We start from the raw sequence: 20,424 nt of genomic DNA on the forward strand, positions 1-20,424 counted from the left end.
TTGAGTCATTTTGCGTGGCTTGACTGCAGGAGTTGGGACTCAAAGAACAGTACTCTGCATGCTGGAGAGCGGCAACTGATGGTCAACTGAGAGTCAGCATCCTAAATTGCAGAGAAACGCACGCCTCTGCTATAACAGGAGCTACATGGTATGTTTTAAAAAAACACAGGAAAAAGGGGCAAATCTGGCATAATTATTTGCGAAATACAGGAATATATCTTCTGCAGTTCCTTCCTACACATCTTTTCTGTTACCGCAGGTATTCCACTATTTCTCCATTCCTTTATTTTTGCGATGGTCACTGATCCTTTTTAAATAAAAAATCTGTTATCGTTTTAAACGTAAAATGTTTTATTCCACGTGTTCTTTCTTCTCACTGCCTGCTACAAACGTGAACTAAAGATTTGTCACGCATCTGTCCTGTTTAAACATACTTTTCCGAGATAACGATAGTCCCCAATCCTCCCGTTTCCCCCTTAATGCTCAGATATTTATCACGAGAGTTTTCTACACTAAAACTTCTCAAATTGTTCAATGATCCCTTGCACTTTAAAAAATCTTTTGTAGACACCCTGCACCTCCCTTTCCCAATTGCATTATTTTTTCTGAAATTAGAGAAGCATAGAAACACATTTTTCAGAGGTGCATTAGAATGCAGCAGAGGGGAAATGATACAAGGTATAAACAAGTAATCTGCCATTGATGTTTACATTTTAAGAGGATGAAATGTATCACCTCACCAGCCATTTTATTTTGTTTTAACTTTTTCACAACAGAAAACAACTAACTAAATTCCAATGTGTGGCTGGGAAAAAAAATCTTACAGAGGATTTTAATATATTATTTTGATGCCACTTCATAGAACTTCTGGGCTTAGTACTGGTATTATCTTCAGTATTGGCACATCAAACGGATGGTAAAGCACAGGGAAAGGTTTCCTTTCATGTGCCATTGCTCAAGATAATACTCTTACTGAAGCACAGAAAGCAGCTGCAGGCTATGTAAACACTGAGATTCACAAACACTGCTCTTAGTTCATGACTAATATCTTTGCTGAAATACTGTTAGCTGGCATATTCTGAGCTAGGCTATGTTAATAACTCTTCACTGAAAAATAATAGAGGTCGCAAAATCATTCTCATCTCAAAGAAATAGGAAAAGGCAGAAAGAACAAAGAATATACAGAAAAACAATCATTTTTCCTCCCTTTCTGAGTGTGTGTGCCAATATGTTTTTATGTTATTTGTTTTGAATGCATAATATTATTTTTGCTTGATCAAATCACAACAGGTGTTCAATGGTTTATAGTTAATATTTTCCCTGAATCTCCTTTCCAATTTTAAGGTAAAATTTCTGTAATAAGAGTGTCCAAAATCTTATTCTAACTGCAGAGATTCCAGTGTAATATACTCTGATGGATACTTTGCTCTGATCTATTTGCTGTGATGATTGTTTGAAATGTTCTACTTTTTGTCTAAGCTCAATTTACTGTACCCCCTTCCTCAAACCAAATCTTCACAAATCTTCCAAATCAAATGGATCCAATTGTAGTGACCCCACAGTTCATATAAAAGTATTCAAATCACAGATTTACTCTATACTAAGCTTGCATCAATGTTGGAGTTCACAACTTGAGTTAGAGATTTGTGGGCTCCATCACACTCTGGTACTCAAGCATATGTTTCAGTGCAGTGCTAAGGAAGTAACATCTTGTCATAAGTGCAGTCTTTCAGATGAGAATTAAACAAAGCTCTTTCTGCCAGTTTGAATGGATAATGTAATTCTAGCACAAAATTTTCTGTTGGGGTTGCTGGTGTCTTACTTTTGGTGGCACAATGATGGCAAACTGCCTTTCAATCCCACTCCCTTCCCCGCACTATCCACACTATCTGCCATCCGCCAAATGCAATTGGTTTGATTTGCTCATTTATACAGGTTACAATGCACAACTGTATTCCTGATGTTAATTCTCAAGGGACTAAAACTTAAAGGAAAAGGGCAATTCAAAACAGATGCTCAAATACGGGTCATAAAATGCCTTAACATATTTGGATGGGCTTGCAAAGCTTTCCAACTCATTTATCTGAGCTATAGGCAGAGGTTCTGTAGGTTTGGCCTTAATTCCTTGTAGCACAGAAGCAGGAGGGCAATTTTATTAAGGTGTATAAAATCATGTAGGGAATAGATGGGGTGAATGCACCAAGCTTTTTACCCAGAGAGGAGAATTAAGAACCAGAGGGTGTAGGTTTAAAGTGAGATGGGAGAGATTTAATAGGAACCTGAGGGGCAATCTTTTCACTGAGAGGGTGGTGGGTATATGGAATGAGTTCTCGGAAGAGGTAATTAAGGTAGGTACTAAAGCAACATTTAAAAGACACTTGGACTGTCTACATGGATAGAAAGGGTTTAGAGGTAAATGGGTCAAATGTAGGTGAATGGGACTAGATGGGGTAACTTGGTCGGCCTGAACAAGTTAGGCTGAAGTGTATTTTTCAACGCTGTATGATTCTATGTCTCTATGACTGCAATCTTTGCTTATGGTGAAGGAGGTTGGACACAAAATGTCACAGTAGAAATGAAAGAAAACAGAAACTCAGGCCGAAGCTTGAGTTCATGACATATGCTGGAGCAGTCCACCATTAACTCTGCTGCCAAAGTTACACTTGAGAAAGTTGTGAGGAAGGTTACATCCTGCACCATTTTGTGGCACCAGCTGAACGCCCAGCATTATCGCAGCAGTGATGGCAAGTGGCACGGCACAGCTGCATACTGCTTTCCCTGTCAGTTAATGTACAGTTTTGTCTCAGTAGAAAACACGGCTCAGCTCATGTCTCTTTGTTGTCTTAGACTATGAAAGATAGATCCATGTGACCATTTGGAAGGTAGGTGTAAAAGATTCTCAATGTATTTGATGGAACTTTGCTGGATGCAGTCAATTGTTGAATGCTTTGATGTACTGTCCTTCATGTAAAGACGACGAACAAATCATGATTGAAATTCAGCCTCAAAAATGGTGATCTGTTTCAAGTTTTTATCTTCATCCCTTTTCAAGAGCACATGGGGAAAATGTATAAGGAAGACTGGTCACCTGCAGCTGATATATTTTGTTATATTCAATCTGGTTTCAAAAGAACCTGTGATGTGTGTTACCTATTAGGTTTTAGAAACATCTGATTGTCTGCAACAATCTTTACCCAGTCATCTACAGCTCTCGCTAAGCCTCAAAATGATTTTAAATACAATTGTCCCACAGAAAATTTAAACCGACCCTTTGCTTTTCAAAGAAACTTCAAAAACATACTGAAAAAAAAATCAAAGAAGTTGATAGATGCTGTAAATCTAAAATTAAAAAATATATAATGCTGGAGATATTCGGCTACATTAGTGGAGAATGAAACAAAGCTAATGTTTCAAGTCAAAGACCCTTTGACAGAACTGGGAAGGAGACAAAACAATCTTATTGAGCTGCAAGGAAAAATAGGGGTGTGAGAATATCTTTGATCGGACAAAACTGGGGTGACCATGGGGACAATCTGTTAACAAGATTAAACACAAAGTCTTGGAGCAACTCAACAGGTCAGGCAGTTTCCCTGGAGAACATGGATAGGTGATGTTTCAGATCCACAGCCTGCTCCTCAAGCTTGTGTTGGGTCTGCTACTGTCTTCAACCTGCATTGGGCCTTCTTCCTTCCTGAACTCCAGCGTTCCCTCCATTGTAGTAAGCAAAGCACTTGATCACACCTCATCCAGTTCTTGCATCTCTGCCCTCACCTATTTTCCTCCAGGATAGAATTCCTGTGATCTTCACCATGCAGCCCACCAGTCTACATATTCAACAGATCATCCTCCACAGCTTCCATCACTTTCCAACAGATTCCATCACTGCCAGACAAATTCTATCTCTTTACCTTTCAGAATTTTGCATGAATTGTCCACTTTGTGAGCTTCCATTCCCACCAACCACTCCTTTTTACTTCCCCTTGCAGGTGATTCAACATTTGTCCTTTCCAGCTTTGCAATTCCCACTATCCAGGGACATAGAGTCAGAGAGTCTTACAGCGTGAAACTGTAAATGGATTGATTGTAATCATGTGTTGTCTTTCCGCTGACTGGTTAGCACGCAACAAAAAGCTTTTCACTGTACCTCGGTACACGTGACAATAAACTAAACTGCAACTGAAACTGGAAACAGGCCCTTTGGCCCAACTTGCCCGCACTGGCCAACAATCTAAACAATCTTTCCAGATGAAGCAGCAATTCATTTGCACCACTTCCAATCTGCATTTCGTGTTCATGACGTTATCCCCTCTAAATTGGTGAAACCAAATGCAGATCGGGTAATCATTTCGTGGAGTACATGTGTTCAGTTTTCAAGGGAAACCCTAAAAGCTTTCCTGTGGCCAGTTACTTTGATTCTCTGTCCCTTCCCACACCAACCTACTAGTCCGTACCCTCCTGCACTGTTACAGCAAGGGCAAACATAAACCTGAGGAATAGCACATTGTCTTCTGCCTGGGCATGTTTATTTTAGTTTATAGTCCTGTGTACCGACGTAGAGTGGAAAGCTTTTTTTTTGCATAATATTCAGTCAACGGAAAAACAATATATGATTGCAGCTTTCTGTATGCAAGGCTGAGTGCCACAACTTCAGGGCACTTGATTTTTTGTGTCTGTATCAGTCATCCACACGTGACATTATCCCTTCATTTTCTCTGGACGTGGTGAACATGCCCAGCCTGACCTCCTATGTGTATCCTTCTGCTCTGCATGTTGCAGCTCCTACATTCTTCTGCAAATGTTTATTTTCTCACTACCTAACTGCTCCCATTACGTCATTGACCAGATAATCGTGTTATCTTATCCCTGTTTTTATCCCTGTTTTTATCCTTCGAGAGACGTCCCCTCTCTCACTCACCCTACAGCTCAGATGCTGTTTAACTCTCCCCCCCAGTTCAGATGAAAGGCCTTCAGTTTGAAATGTTAACTCAGTTTCTATTCTCTGACAGTGGTCAAGAGGAGGTTGCTTGTATTGGAGGACTTTAGGTATGGAGGGAGTCAGAGTCATACAGCGTGGAAATAGGCCATTCGGCCCTACCTGCCCACGCTGACAAACATGTCCCACCTACACTATTCCTACCTGCCTGTGTATGGCCCATATCCCACTAAACCTACCCTATCCAGGTACCAAGTATGCAAGATTGGATTGGCCGGACTTGCTTTCCTGAGAGGTAAGGAAGCTGAGGGTGACCTAATTAAAGTATATAAGATTATGAGAGGCATAACAAGTTATGTAATCAAAATCTTTGTTTCCATGGTAAGGACATCAAAAATAAGGCATGACCTGCTGTGTATTTCTAGCAGTTTCTGTTCTATTTAAAAACACATTTAATTAAACATTAAACATTAAGACATTTTAGCTTAATGGAAAGAGATTATATGTGTTGCCATGGAAAGTCGACCAAAGATTTAAACACAAGTCAAACAAATATAGATTTAAAAGGTTATGACATGTTAATAATTAGCAAAACTTTTATATTAACTCTGCTAATGCATTATTACATTCTGCCAGAAATGTGAAATCTAGGGTCAGATGCATTGCCGTACCAGCTCTAATTATAAAATGTCATAATATTCGCTAATGCACCACACTGTTCAATAGGGAAGTCAACTTATAGTTCTGAAAAAACAAAGGATAGTGCATTTTAGCCTCAGTGGGATTCCCAACAGAGGGAGCATTTAGCACCAGAGCATTTAGCACTCTCCAACAAGAATCGTTAAGCATGTTAACAGTTCGTATGTATTCACACGAGGATTTGATCGGTGTATTTAATGTGCGTAAATTGCAGTCAGTACACTTCTCCACCAAGTAAAGACCAATGTAGCTTACAACCCAATGGTATGAACATTGCATTCTCCAATTTTAGGTAACTACAACCACCCCCCTCCCCCTCTTTCTTTTACCATCCCTCTCTTCCCTATGGCCCACTTGGACTCACAACTACTCCACTCCCTCTCCTCTCCCACCTACATACCTTCCTCTAGCTTCACAAGTGCAACTTTTCAATCCTTTTGTCTCACACTTTCTGTCTTCCTGTATCCATTTATTACCTGCCAGGCTTTGTCCATCCCCTCCTCTCTCCCAGCTTCCCCTCCACTCCACCACATCGTCCTCACCCAAAACATCATCTATCCATGCTCTCCACAGATGCTGCCTGACCCATTGAGTAATTCCAGCATTTTGTATCTTTTTTTGAAGACCAGTTGAATAGAGAATTGGTGAGAAAGTCAGACTAATCATCAACCTGAAATGTTATTCTTTTGACCCGCTGAGCACTTTCACCATTTTATGTTATTAAATACAGGTCTATGCCAACAAATAATGCTAGATTTAATGAGATGAGAGATTGGCAAAAAATATTAGCTTTTGTAACAACACTTCAATATAGGGAATCTATAATGTAGAACTTACAGAAATAAATAGGCTAAAAATCAACATGCTCTGATTAAATTAAAAAAATCATGCAGGAATGACAAATAAACTTCAAACTGCAAAGATAAAAATAATTGCCTCCACAAATCATGCACAGAGTATGGATAATTGGTTAATTGGGCTGATAATCAGAAGATATAGAAAGGAATAGAAAACAGCAAAGTGGTTCAAAATATAATGAATTAAAACTAAATCAGACTCCTAATAAACAGAAGCTAATTAATATTTATTAATGATAATCAAGTAAAAATGATGAACAACATGCAAGAATGATAACAGAAGTAAAATCAATGACTTTGATAGAAATGAGATAAAAGTCCAAATCAAATTAATGTGGCTCAACACAAAAGGGATCAGAATATTTATCCCTGAATGTTGAATCAAATCAGGTACAAGATTTAGGAGGCAAAGATAACAAAGATGGAGAGCAATGGGTAAGTACCAACAAATTATAACTGGGACAGTTTGTTTCGCTGAATTGTGAAAAGGGGACATAATGGATATGGGCAATTTCACTTTCAGTCACCTCACAATCATTGTGGACACTTATCAAACTTGAGAAATATCTGTACTTTAATATATTAGAAAAGAGAAGCATTTGGACTCTGAAGTAAAAAGTCATCCTCATTGATTTGTTGGTCACATTTAGGATTACAATTAAGATATAACATAATGAACCTTGGCTTCCAACTGGCATTTTACCAGGATTCTGATGAAACCCATTAAATTAATTTTAGTTAGGCTAATGAGAAATTCAGATAAAAATGATATTAGTTTGTTATTGTCACATTTACAGCGAATCATTGTGTTTTGCATTGTTTCCAGTCAAATCATATATATGATTACAATCAAACCATACATAAATACACCAGGTAATGCAAAGGGAAAAGTAAACAGAATGCAGAATACAAAGTTACAGCTACAGATAGAGTGCAGATAAAAAATGTAGAGAGATTTAGAGTTTGGGGCAGCACCTGAGGCTTGTTTAATAGTTTGATAACAGCAGGGAAGAGGTTTTTCCTGAATCAGATGGTCAATTCTATGGAAATATTTTTTTTAAACTGCAGGGAAGTGCAATGATCATTTATTGGAGCAGTTACATTGGAGTGAGGGGGAAGAACTCGGCGAAGTCTCTTCAGTGCAGGAACTATTGTTGCTTCTTAATTATAACAACCTTTTGATGAATTTGGAGGGTAGGATGAGGAGGTATAGATTCAAATTCATGAAGTAATCAGACATGCATCACTGAGTCCTTCACAAGAAAGACTGACAATTGGAAGGATATCTCAATTGAATAGCAGATACATAGTCATAGAGTTATAGAGTGATACGATGTGGAAACAGACCCTTCGGCCCAACTTGCCCACACCGGCCAACAATGTCCCAGCAACACTAGTCCCACTTGCCTACATTTGGTCCATATCCCTCCAAACCTGTCCTATCCGTGTACCTGTCTAACTGTTTCTTAAATGATGGGATAGTCCCAGTCTCAACTAAATCCTCTGACAGCTTGTTCCATACATCCTCCACCCTTTGTGTGAAAAAGTTACCCCTCGGATTCCGATTAAATCATTTCCCCTTCACCTTGAACGTATGTCCTCTGGTCCTCGATTCCCCTACTCTGGGAAAGAGACTTTGTGCATCTACCTGATCTATGCATCTCATGATTTTGTACACCTCTATAAGATAACCCCTCATCCTCCTGCGTTCCATGGAATAGAGACCCAGCCTACTCAACCTCTCCCTGTAGCTCACACCCTCTAGTCCTGGCAACATCCTCGTAAATATTTTCTGAACCCTTTCAAGCTTAACAATATCTTTCCTATAACATGGTGCCCAGAACTGAACACAATATTCTAAATGCGGTCTCACCAACGTCGTATACAACTGCAACATGACTTCCCAGCTTCTACACTCAATACTCTGAGCCTTTTTGACCACCTTATTTATCTAAGCCACTTTATCTATCTAGCCAAAAGCCTTTATGACCACCTTATCTATCTGTGACTCGACCTTCAAGGAACCATGCACCTGTACTCCTAGATCCCTCTGCTCTACAACACTACTCAGAGGCCTAGCATTTACTGTGTTGGTCCTGCCCTTGTTCGACGTCCCAAAATGCAACACCTCACACTTCTCTGTATTAAATTCAATCAACCATTCCTCCGCCCACCTGGCCAATCGATCCAGATCCTGCTGCAATCTTTCACAACCATCTTCACTATCTGCAAAACCACTCACATTGTATCATCAGCAAACTTGCTAATGTTGCCCTGTATATTCTCATCCGAATCATTAATGTAGATGACAAACAGTAACGGTCCCAGTACGGAACCCTGAGGCACACCACTAGTCACAGGCCTCCAGTCCGAGAAGCAACCTCCCACCATCACCTTCTGCTTCCTTACATGGAGCCAATTTGCTATCCATTCAGCTATCTCTCCTTGGATCCCATGCGATCTAACCTTGCAGAGCATCCTACCATGCGGAACCTTGTTGAACATTTTACTGAAGTCCATGTACACAACATCTACAGCTCTGCCTGCATCGACCTTTTAGGTCACGTCTTCAAAAAAATCAATCAGATTTATGAGACACGAACTCCCACGTACAAAACCATGCTGACTAGACCTAATCAGCCTTTGCCCATCCAAATGCCTGTATATCCTATCCCTCAGAATACTCCCCAGTAACTTACCAACTACAGATGTTAAGCTCACTTGATCCCAGCTGCCTACACCTGTCCCATGCATCCTTCTTATTTTTTCACCAACGCCTCAATTTCCCTCGTCAGCCAAGCTTCCTTATGTTTGCCTGCTTTGCCCTTCACTCTAACGGGGACGTACATAATCTGTGCTTTCGTCAGCACACTTTTAAAAACATCACACTTGGCCGATGTTCCTTTCCACTCAAATAACCTGCTCCAGTCAACTTTAGCGAGACCTTCTCTCATACCCTCAAAGTTGGCCTTACCCCAGTTGCGCATTTTAACACGTGGACTCTCTCCGTGCCTATCCCTAAACTAACTGCATTTAAGAAGTAACTAGATACAGCAATTGGTGAGGAATACAAGACACCTATGATTGGATGAGTAAATATCGGATGAAGGATGATGCTCATTTGTAGAGAGGTTTTGGTGCTTGGTATGTTGGAAATCCACACCAGTTGAAAGCTACTTTACTTAAACATGTTATTTTGTACCAAAATAGTTCACGGGAGGTGGGGCAAAGAAAGACAGAAAATGAACTTAAAAATTGTTGGAAATGAAAGATAAAATTCACCACATGCATACAAGCTCATGACGATGACTTTAGTAATGTAAATGGTTCAGCAATTATATTATTTACTTACTCAAATTATCTTTTTTTTTAAATCATCGGGAGAGGTTGGGAAGGCTAGGACTCTATTCCTTGGAGCGCAGGTGGATGAGGGGAGATCTTATAGAGGTGTACAAAATCATGAAAGGAATAGATCAAGTAGATGCACAGTCTCTTATGCAGAGAATGGGAATCGCGAATCAGCGGACATAGGTTGAAAGTGAGGGGAGAAAGACTTAATACGAACCTGAGGGGTAACCTTTTCACACAGACAGGTGAAGGGTGTATGGAACAAGCTGCTGGAAGAGGCAGGCAGTATCACAACATTTAAGAAGTATTTGGATAGGTCCATGGATAAGGCCAAATACAGGCAGGTGGGAGCAGTGTAGTTGGGACATGTTGGTTGGTGTTGGTAAGTTAGGTTGAATGGCCTCTTTCCACACTATATGCAGTATTAATTTCAGATTTACCATTTCCAATGGAAGATACTGATTCCCATTATAATTGCACTTCCCCAGGGCAGTGGACCAACATTCATGCCATTAGCAAGTGAGAATCACTGCAGTCAAATAAATAAGACCATATTTAGAATTTCTAATTGAAATTTATGAAAAGGACAGAATGTACATATTTAATATTTGGAGAACTATAGTTTATTTTGAAAACATGCAGATAATTAGTCAAAATCTTTTCCATTTATTCAATTTTTGATCTGGACCTCCTTCGGAAGACCAGGATTGATTGCCCATCCCTTAGTGGCCTTGAAAATATGTGGTAATCCACCTTCCTGAACTGCTGATGATGAAAATACAGCTACAGCGAAGGGAATTTAATGATTTCAACCCGGCAACAAAAGTGAAGGATAGGTATTAGTTTTTCTTTTCTACTGAAGAGAACAAGAAACTCTTCTAATTGTTAGAAAATGTTGTGTAAGTTTTGTGGGCGCAGCCTAATAATTCACTCTGCACATGTGTGCCATTTAATTTTACCTCCTTATCAATCCAACAAGGGTGGAAGGAAATGAAATGAGCACGAAGGGATAGGCAGGACCTAGGTTGGCGATTAGTCTCACAGTAATTGTAATGTTTGTCATACATTATTTAAATAGACAGATTAAATATCTGATTCTTTGTGTAAGAAGAATAAAGAAAGAGATAATGCATGCAGTATGCTCCCCAAACTGTCAGTTTCATTTAAATATATTGTTAGATAAGGTAGGAGTTGACAGATAATTAACAAGAGTTAAAATTAAATTCTGGAGTTCAGTTTATTTAAATTGTGGCAATGTTAGGGTAATCTTTGCCAAGCTTTTTTTTTTGCAGTGATAATATCACTTGGGTAGAATCCATAACAAAAGAAGAGCCTTAACTGACCATGGGGTCAGTCCCTTCTACTTATAATGTTGATGGATACATGGCCCAAATAAAATAGTGTAGATAGGAACTGCAGATGTTGGTTTACACTGAAGATAGACACAAATTGCCCGAGTAACCCAGCAGCATCTCTGAGGAAAAAGGATGTGTGGCTTTTCGGGTTGGGACCTTACTCAGACACATTCCGAAACGCCACCCATCCGTTTTCTCCAGAGATGCTGCCTGACCCGCCGACTTACTCCGGTATTTTGTGTCTATCTTCCAAACAAAATATGGAATTTCATGAGAGGAATGATTTCGTCTTGCTACTGTGGCAAGAGCGGATCCCGCTCCGCTCGTTGCCTGCGCAGTACAAATTATTTTTCAAGTTTCAGGCATTTGAATGGGCTTAACTCTGGATAGAAATGTGACTTCAGTGAATGTACAAGAAAGAAAGAATAAAGAAAAAAAAAAAGAAAAACAACTTTTTTTGCACTCTACAACTTTGATATTAAAACTGTCACTTCAGTCACTCTAATCCATGCTTCCATTAGCGATTCTAATACAGACTGAGTTCCATTTGTGGGCATCACAGATTTCATAATATGGCTGATATAGCCCTGTGTGATGTCATTACAGATGATTACAACATCATTAAGGAAGTGTATTACAAGGTGGTTTGATAATTATGTCAACTTGTCAGGAAAATACTTCAGAATATTAACTTAGGCTATATATAAAGAAATCCATTTTCTTGGAGTAAAATATTCTTTTCAAAAAAGAAAGCAGGGCATTAAGATTAACAATGAGACATTATCTCCTTAATTATATATCCCATACTAAAGAAGACAAGGTTACAAAGTTAATCATAAATATGGCCAATGCAATTCCCTGACAGAACATTAATGCCTCTTTTATCCAATGAAGTGTTATTGTTTTAGCTGCAAATTACAGTGGATTTATGAAAGTCACAGTAAATCTATGTGAGATAAATTAATCTGTATTGACTGCTCAATGTAGGTCAGCCTGGAAGATTGGAGATCACCAGAGTAAAACATGAAAATACACAGCATATTACCATGCCAAATCTCCAGATAAGAATTTTCAATAAATGAGATGCTTTATTGAACTACAGCCAGAATAGTCCTTGCTTGCTGACCTAGATACATTTACATGCAAGATGTAATGCTTTTAAACCTCAGTTTATTACAAATGTTAATGCTATAGCTAAAACTTGTAATTTGAAATAACTTAGAACAAGATAAGAAATATTCATTAAAATGTTTAAATTTAGGTAAAGTTTCATCGGCAATAATTCAGACATTGCCTTCGATGTTGTTTTCATATCAGGTTTTTCATTTTATTTGACTTATTTCAGCTTATTTCTAAACTTTGACTGATCAGGCAAGTCGAAGGGGAAAAAAGGAATTTTGAAGAAGCTTTATAGTCCTATTAAGTCCCATAACTGATTAAAATCCCAATAGGATTTATCTTTCACTCATGGAATAAGTTGCCAAAACCCAAAATGCCTTCAGTGTGATAGGATTAGTAGCAAATCCTATGAGAAGTGGCTGGTATATCTGATCCATTGTAAGGTGGGACAATGGCCAAGAGGATTTTCAAGACTGCACCTTTTCTATTTTACTTCTCAATAACATACAAGGGATCTAAAAATAACTGCAAGAGTTACCCCATCTTGTTTTCAATTCAATTCTAATCGAAAATCATGGGATTTTAAATCAGCTGTGGTTTGTTCCTTGCCCATTTTGAAGAACCAGCCACAATAATGTCATTATATTTAAATTTCTCCTTTTTCTGGCCAGATGCCTTCAAATTCCTTTTGTTAAATGAGGTGATCATGGATCGAGGACAGTAATCTAATGCAGAAACCTAGGTGATTGTTTTGCTCTTTAATCAAGGGCACAGTGACCCATTGTACCAACTATCACTTGCCAGACTTTCTCCCACCCCCACCTCTGTTCCGTCTTTCTTTCCCCCACTTTAATCACTCTGAAGAAGGTCCTGACTGAAACGTTGCCCATCCATGTCCTCTAGAGATGCTGCCTGACCCACTGAGTTACTCCACCGCTTTGTGTGTAATGGCCCATCATACCATTACTTTAATAAATAAAAATTGATTCAGCATACTCTGGTTATCATTTTTTCCGTTAGCCTTAGCTGACATGGTTCAGCTATCAAGAGAGCTGCAAACCACATGATGTGAATCAGATGGATTTGGGATTTACTGTGACCAAAGCATATGTAGCATATAAATATTCTAATTTAAAAATCGCTCCTAATGCCTCAATCAATAAACTGCTACTATGATAGGAAACAAATTGGCCAGTGGAAGACTAGCAACCAATTATGCAGGGCTTGTAATGTGTAAAATATTCCACCCTGCATTTCCAAAACTGTTATATAAACTTGGTGATCCTGGGTTTGAGACCAAATAATATATTTGGAGATACCAATAAATGTTTAGTGAAAACAATTTCATTTAAAACAGTAATGACATCAAAATCTCCAGAGAAAATAATAGCTCAGTGTGTTTTTTGTAAAACCAAGACAATAAAGATATACATATTTATATAAAGGCTAACATTGTTGTAACCAACTATGATAAAACAACACAATAGCATTGCATATCTTCTCTCAGTGTTTATTTTAATTCAACTGTAAGGTGATGTTATGCGTGTGCTATGCTGTCACTATTGACAACAACACTAATAATATAGGACAATAAAGATGAAAGCAAAGCCTGAAAAATGAAAACCTGAAATTAAAACAGATTTTTGGTAATATATAATGGAATGACACATCGGATGATGCCCTTCACCAAAACAAGATCATTGTTTTTTTTTCATGTTGATTGGTTCTGCAGTTACAACGAGCCAGATCTTACAGCTTGTAGCCAGTGTGTCCTAATCAAATAGCTGTATATATGATAGTAAGTCCAAGGATACCACACATGCTACCAAACAGATATTCCAGACTTTCTGATGAATTTAAGCATGGGTTTTATAGATTAGGAATGGCTCGGGATCTGATATTTTTTCCCAGGTTAGAGAATTCTAAAACTAAAGGGCACAGGCTTAAGGTGAGGCAAAAGATTTAAGATGGACGTCACGGGCAACTTTTTCTACTCAGAGGGTAGTTCATATCCAGAATGAGTTGCCAGAGGAAGCTGCAGAAGCAGATACAATTATGACTTTCGCAAGATATGTTAAAATATTTATGGATAGGGAACTTTTAGATCGATATAGACCGAATGTAGGCAAATGGGACCTCCCCAGAATGTCAAATTGGTCGTCATGAACAAGGTGGGCCGATGGACATCCTTCCATGCACTAAGACTCTATGATCTGCTACTGGTTTCAGTGGAGAGTATGGAGCTTAAGTTTCATTGCTTTAAAAAATATTGCTGTTTAAGTTATATCATTTATTTTTTAATTATTTATTTTTTAAGTTAACTTTTTAAACATATTTCGAAATTGTGTTCAGCAGTTTTACATATATCCATGTTATTAATGTCTGAAGAAAGGTCTCGACCCGAATCGTCACCTATTCCTTCTCTCCAGAGATGCTGCCTGTCCCGCAGAGTTGCTCCAGCAGATACGAGGATCGAACCCGCGGTGGTTAGGTATTGTGTACACATAGCAAACAATCCCCAGTCCTTTATATACTAGCTTGCTATTCAAAACTAAATGTTCTACCTATACACTGGCTGGATAGATTTTGACATGTAAATTCCTTTCATCATCTCTAAAATAATCATTGTTTAGTTTTTTACTCCGTTTACAACTGATGATCTCTAGCTTGAAGACATTATGTGTTCTTTCCAACCCATATAACATTATTTTAAAAAATCTGCTCCTCCTGGCCTAACACTGGAAAAAAACATTTAATATATTGTCATGAATACACTGCTTAGTTCCATTGTTGTCACGACAGGTAAATCAAAGGAGAGTTTCAAAATGACTAGGGGCATCCCAAAATATGGCAGAAATCCCATTAATGGGCTTATTGGGAATTACTTCAGCCAGGAAACATACTTGTTAACAATGTACATTTTCCATTTCTGACATAGCACAAACTCACACCTCATTGAACAAGAGTGTAATTTTTGGCACACACAAGGAACTGTGCCAAGGGGTTTCTGGAATCTGCACTAATCTTAAAGCTGTGATGCTCAGGGGATTTGGAATTTATTAACCTTTGCACAACCAGCAGCATGAATGCTTGTTGAAAACACATTTCAGTACAGTACACCATATTTCCATTGTTGGCAGGATTATGGCAAAAATGGCTGCTAGTATTTTTTTTCTCCCTTTATTAGTTTAGTTTCTTTATTCTCAGTGTACGTAGGTACAGTGAAAAGTTATAAATAATGTCCCATCACATTAAGCTAGCATCCGTCAATTTGATTTTCAATAACGGTGAAGATGGATTCAACTTTGTCGCCTATTACATAATGGAGCAAAATTCAAGCTGTTGCCAATATTCTTATTTTCCATCTATCTGTGCAATTGTAGCCTGATTTATGTTTATGTTTATGTTCTATAAATATTACATCTGGGGAGCTTGATATTTTTGTGCCAGTATACTCTACCAGCTACCCGACTGCTCTGTAGTGAACCAGTAGTCAGACAAAATGTGTACATCATTGGTCCATACATGCATTAATATTTGTTCACTTTATTTTAATTCTTATAATTGCTTTTAATTAATTTACATCAGTTACACAAATGTATTAGTTTAATCTTTTTAATATAACTTTTGTTAATTCTTTACATTATTTAAATGCTTTACAACTGTTGTCTTTGACCATCAGAGGCATTCGGAGAGGGTGAATAGCACGAGCTATGAGAAGGTCATCCAAGCAGTCAGTGGATGAAACCTTACATCAGTTGCCTGGGACCAGGTTGCCACTCATGAAGCTCCCCTGTTAAGTTGAACCTTTGGTGCAGCTCAATTGCAACTGCTAAATGTGACTATCGGACTAATGTAGCTGAGATGGTGGTCAACATGGGGTGGGGTTGTGCGAATCCAACTCATGGTCTGGGTTTAACTTGATCCTGCCCATAATGCTAAATTGCATTAGGATGATGAACCACATTCGTGAACCATCGAAAAGCTTTCAAATTTCTTAACAGTTTTTAGATGTAGCATCAGTGGAAGATTGCAGTGATTCAAGAAGATGACTCACTGCCATCTTTTCAAGGGGAACTCGGGTAGACAAATGAATGCTGAGCTTACCTGGGCACATCCCATAAAATGATTAACAATTGCAGGGAAATTGAGGAACAAACATTTCCCCCGGTGTAGTGGGAATGTCTATTGAACTGATACATTACAATGCTGAGAAATATATTCTGCATTCTGTATCTTCCCCATTGTTTTTTCTGCTGCATTTGAGTTTGACTTGATTATATTTATGTATGGTACATCTGATCTGTTTGGATAGCATGCAAATCAAAGCTTTTCACTGTACCTCGCTACATGTGACAATAATAAACCTATACCATTACCTGAATGAGTGACATTCACTACATTTAAACAGTACTTTGTTGAGCACTCTGTGTCTTAGGATATGGGCAATAAAATTAGGTCCAGTTGTTCTTCTTTTCTGAATGTTCCTTAGAAGCTGTACATTTCTATGGCTTTGAACTCCTTTCTTATGCTGGTGAAATTTCAATGGGATATTTTCAGTTCCCTTAATTAGGCAAACTTCAGTCTAAAATGTGGCATTTCTTCAGCCTATATGATGATGACAAATTGGAGGGTAAAGTGACAACTAAGGGCGCCTATATAAATAAGAAGAAAACATATCTAGATTTGCAGAGTAGGCATATAATTGGCAAATAAACTTAAATATAAATAAGTATGACGTATGATCTTGTTTGATGAGAAAAATGAAGTTGCATGCTTCTGTATTTGTAAAACAGAAACTTAAATGAGATAGAGGAACAAAGGGCTCAGGGAGTACAAACCAGCAAAAGTTGTGACACAGATTAATGAACCCATTTGGCGCAGTGGTAGAGTTGTTGCCTTACAGCGAATGCAGTGCCGGAGACCTGGGTTTGTGCTGTCTGTACGGAGTTTGTACGTTCTCTCCATGAACTGTGTGGGTTTTCTCCGAGATCTTCGATTTACTCTCACACTCCAAAGACGTAAAGGTTTGTAGGTTAATTGGCTTGGCAAATGTAAAATTGTCCCTAGTGGCTGTAGAATAGTGTTAATATGCAGGGATCGCTGGTCATCGTGGACTCGGTGGACCGAATGGCCTGTTTCCGTGCTGTATCTCTAAACTAAACTAAAATTGAAAAGTAGCTAACTTATACGCAACCAATATAGAACTGGCTATGATTCTGTTTCCCAGCTTGTAAAATGAAAATAGAGATACTGGAATGAGTTTATAATGATTAAGCCATTGATATAAGATTACTAGACTAAGTGGGACCCGTTGGGTCCCAGTCACACGGGAGGCATGGTCCCCCAATGCAACCCAGTCCCCAACGCAATATTCCACCACTCACCCATAGCCCCATAACTGTGCAGGCGCGGCTCATTTTCCCTCATCTCCCCAGCACTATCTCCCCCATCTCTTCATATGTGGGAGGAAAGGAGGGGAGGGAAGTGGAGTGTGGGGGAGGAGGGGAGTGGGGGTGTTTGAGGGAAGGGGTGTGTAGGAGGGGGGAAAGTATGGTGTGGGGGTTGGGGGGGGTGTGGGGGTTGGGGGGGGTGTGTGGCGGGGGGTATGGGGTGGGAGGGGAGGTGTGTATGTGTTGCATCTCTTGTTGCATTCTGCAGCCAGGGGAGGGGACGGCTTCGGGCGGCGCCTGTTGGGGGCCGGTGGGAAGGGGAGGGGGTGGGGGGGTGTACTGCCATGGCCTACCGCTGTAAGATGCTCCGCCCCCAGCCCCCGATAGCCCCCTCCTTAGGCCGTCCCCCTCCCGCACTGCAGGACGCTCCAGAGGTGGGGAACGGCTTCAGAAGGGGGCTGTCGGGGACCGGTGGGCGGGGAGGGAAGAGCGTTCTGCAGCCGGGGCAGGGGGACGGCTTTAGGCGGGGGCTGTTGGGTGCCGGTGGGGGAGGGGAGCTTCCTGCAGCCGGGGAGGGAAGGGCTTCAAGCGGTGGCCATAGGGGGCTTTCTGGAGGGCTAGTACGGGTGTTGTGTTCCGAAGGGACTGGTTTCCAGGGTGCTAGTATGGATATTATGGGCCCAATGGTCTTTTCTTGGACTAGTACAGGTGTTGTGGGCCGGAGGCACTGGTTTCCGGAGGGCTAGTAGGACTGTGGACCGGATGGACTTTTCTTGGGATAGTCCAGCAGCTGGGGAGAGGGATGTTCTTCTGGTGGGGGACGGCGGGAGTGTTCAAGTAGATATATTACAAATCATAAAAGTGTGTTTTTTTAATATATGAGAACCAGGCTAAGGGAAAAGATATGAATATATTAATGGTAGGCCATATGAAAGAGAATGGAAGGAATTATATTCCTTACAATTCAATACAATTGTGTTTGATGTTGCTAACATCAAGAATGTACTCAACATCCAAAGAATCTGACACCCAATTCATGTGAACTATTTGATCAACTACTATGTCTATGGTCTTGTGATTGTAAGAAGATTCCATCACAGCTTTGCTTGGGAACAGCTCTGCTCTAAACCACAAGAAATTGCAGAGTATTGTGATGTAGCCTAATTCATTACACAGACAAAGCTTCCCACCATTGACTCCATTTACACTTTATGCTTCCTCAGAAAAACAGCCATCATAATCAAGGATTTTTTTACCACAGTTATTTCCTTTTAGAGAGTTATAGAGTGTCATAGTCATAGAGTGATACAGTTGGAAACAGGCCCTTTGGCCTAACCTGCCTACACCGGCCAACATGTCCCAGCAACACTAATCCCACCTGCCTGCGCCTGGTTCAAATCACTCCAAACCTGTCCTATTTATGTACATGTCCAACTACTTCTTAAACAATGGGATAGTCTCAGCCTCAACTACCTCCTCTGGCAGCTTATTCCATACACCCACCACCCGCTGTGTGAAAAAGTTATCCCTCGAATTCCTACTAAATCCCCTTCACCTTGAACCTATGTCCTCTGGTCTTCGATTCCCATATTTGGGCAAGTGGCTCTGTGCATCCTGTTTCTCCCTGCCATGATTGAATGGTGGTGCAGACGATAGGCCGAATGGCCTAATTCTGCTCCTATCACTTATGGTCATATGATCTTATGTACCGCCAGAGTCAGTAAGAGCTACTTTTCTTCTGTTATCAGATATCTGAATGGTCCTACCATAAACTAGGGCATAGTCCCAATCTTCCAACCTACTTCATCGGACATTGGACTTTTTCTCTGCAATTGTAAAGCTACAATGATAAAAAAAACTACATTCTGCATTCTGGTATTTTTTCTCTTTACCTGTTGAATTTGTGTGTAGCTTGATATTATTCGTGTACAGTAATATCTGGTTTGATAGGCTAGTATACAAACAAAAGTTTTTCACTGCACCTCGGTACACGTGACAATAATAAGTCGTCAAGTCACTTTTATTTCTATAGCACATTTAAAAAACAACTCTCGTTGACCAAAGTGCTTTCCATTGGTGGAGGTACTAACGTTATACAACATTGGTTCATAGACCAATAAAGCAACACCAATACCGAGTTATACATTTACGTGCAATGTTATCTAAATTCATGTCATCAATGAATCCATGAAAGTACAGCTATTTTTGATTCTGGCAGTGGTTATTAAAGTTAAATAACTGGGGAATTTACTCAAATGATAAAAGCAAGCTGTATAAAACACAATACAAAGGTTTATCTAAATCAAAACTCCCGTTACAGGAGTCATTCTGTGGGAGAAATCAAAATCACTCTACGGAACAACTAATAAAGGGCCTTTCCCACTTGGGCGACCTAATCAGCGAGTCCAGAAGAGTGCCTTCGACCTTCAAGCTCGAGGGCACTCGCCTGGAAAGCCTCGAGCTGGATCGACCGACCGTGTTGAAACCGTGTGATGGATCGACTGAACCACGAGCTGCATCTACCGACCGCACACACGCACACAAACACATCGCCAAGGTGGGGGCCAGGGACAGCAGAGGAGTGCTGTCTGCGCGATGAAGAAGAAGGTAAACGGCTGCCACAGGGTACCGTAAGTCCTTTAGAGGGCGCGGGGGAGAGGGAAGGGGACAGAAGGGAGACAGAAGGGGGACAGAAGGGAGACAGAAGGTAGAGAAGGGGA

General features: G+C 39.9%; 1 protein-coding gene across 9 annotated transcripts in view; it reads right to left on the reverse strand.

Annotated features, from left to right (window-relative positions):
- Positions 1-20,424, reverse strand: part of celf4 (CUGBP Elav-like family member 4) — a 1,189,269-nt gene that overhangs the window by 734,013 nt on the left and 434,832 nt on the right. The window lies entirely within an intron of this gene.

Source organism: Amblyraja radiata, chromosome 1 (genome assembly GCF_010909765.2).
Source record: "Amblyraja radiata isolate CabotCenter1 chromosome 1, sAmbRad1.1.pri, whole genome shotgun sequence".
Lineage (NCBI taxonomy): Eukaryota > Metazoa > Chordata > Chondrichthyes > Rajiformes > Rajidae > Amblyraja > Amblyraja radiata.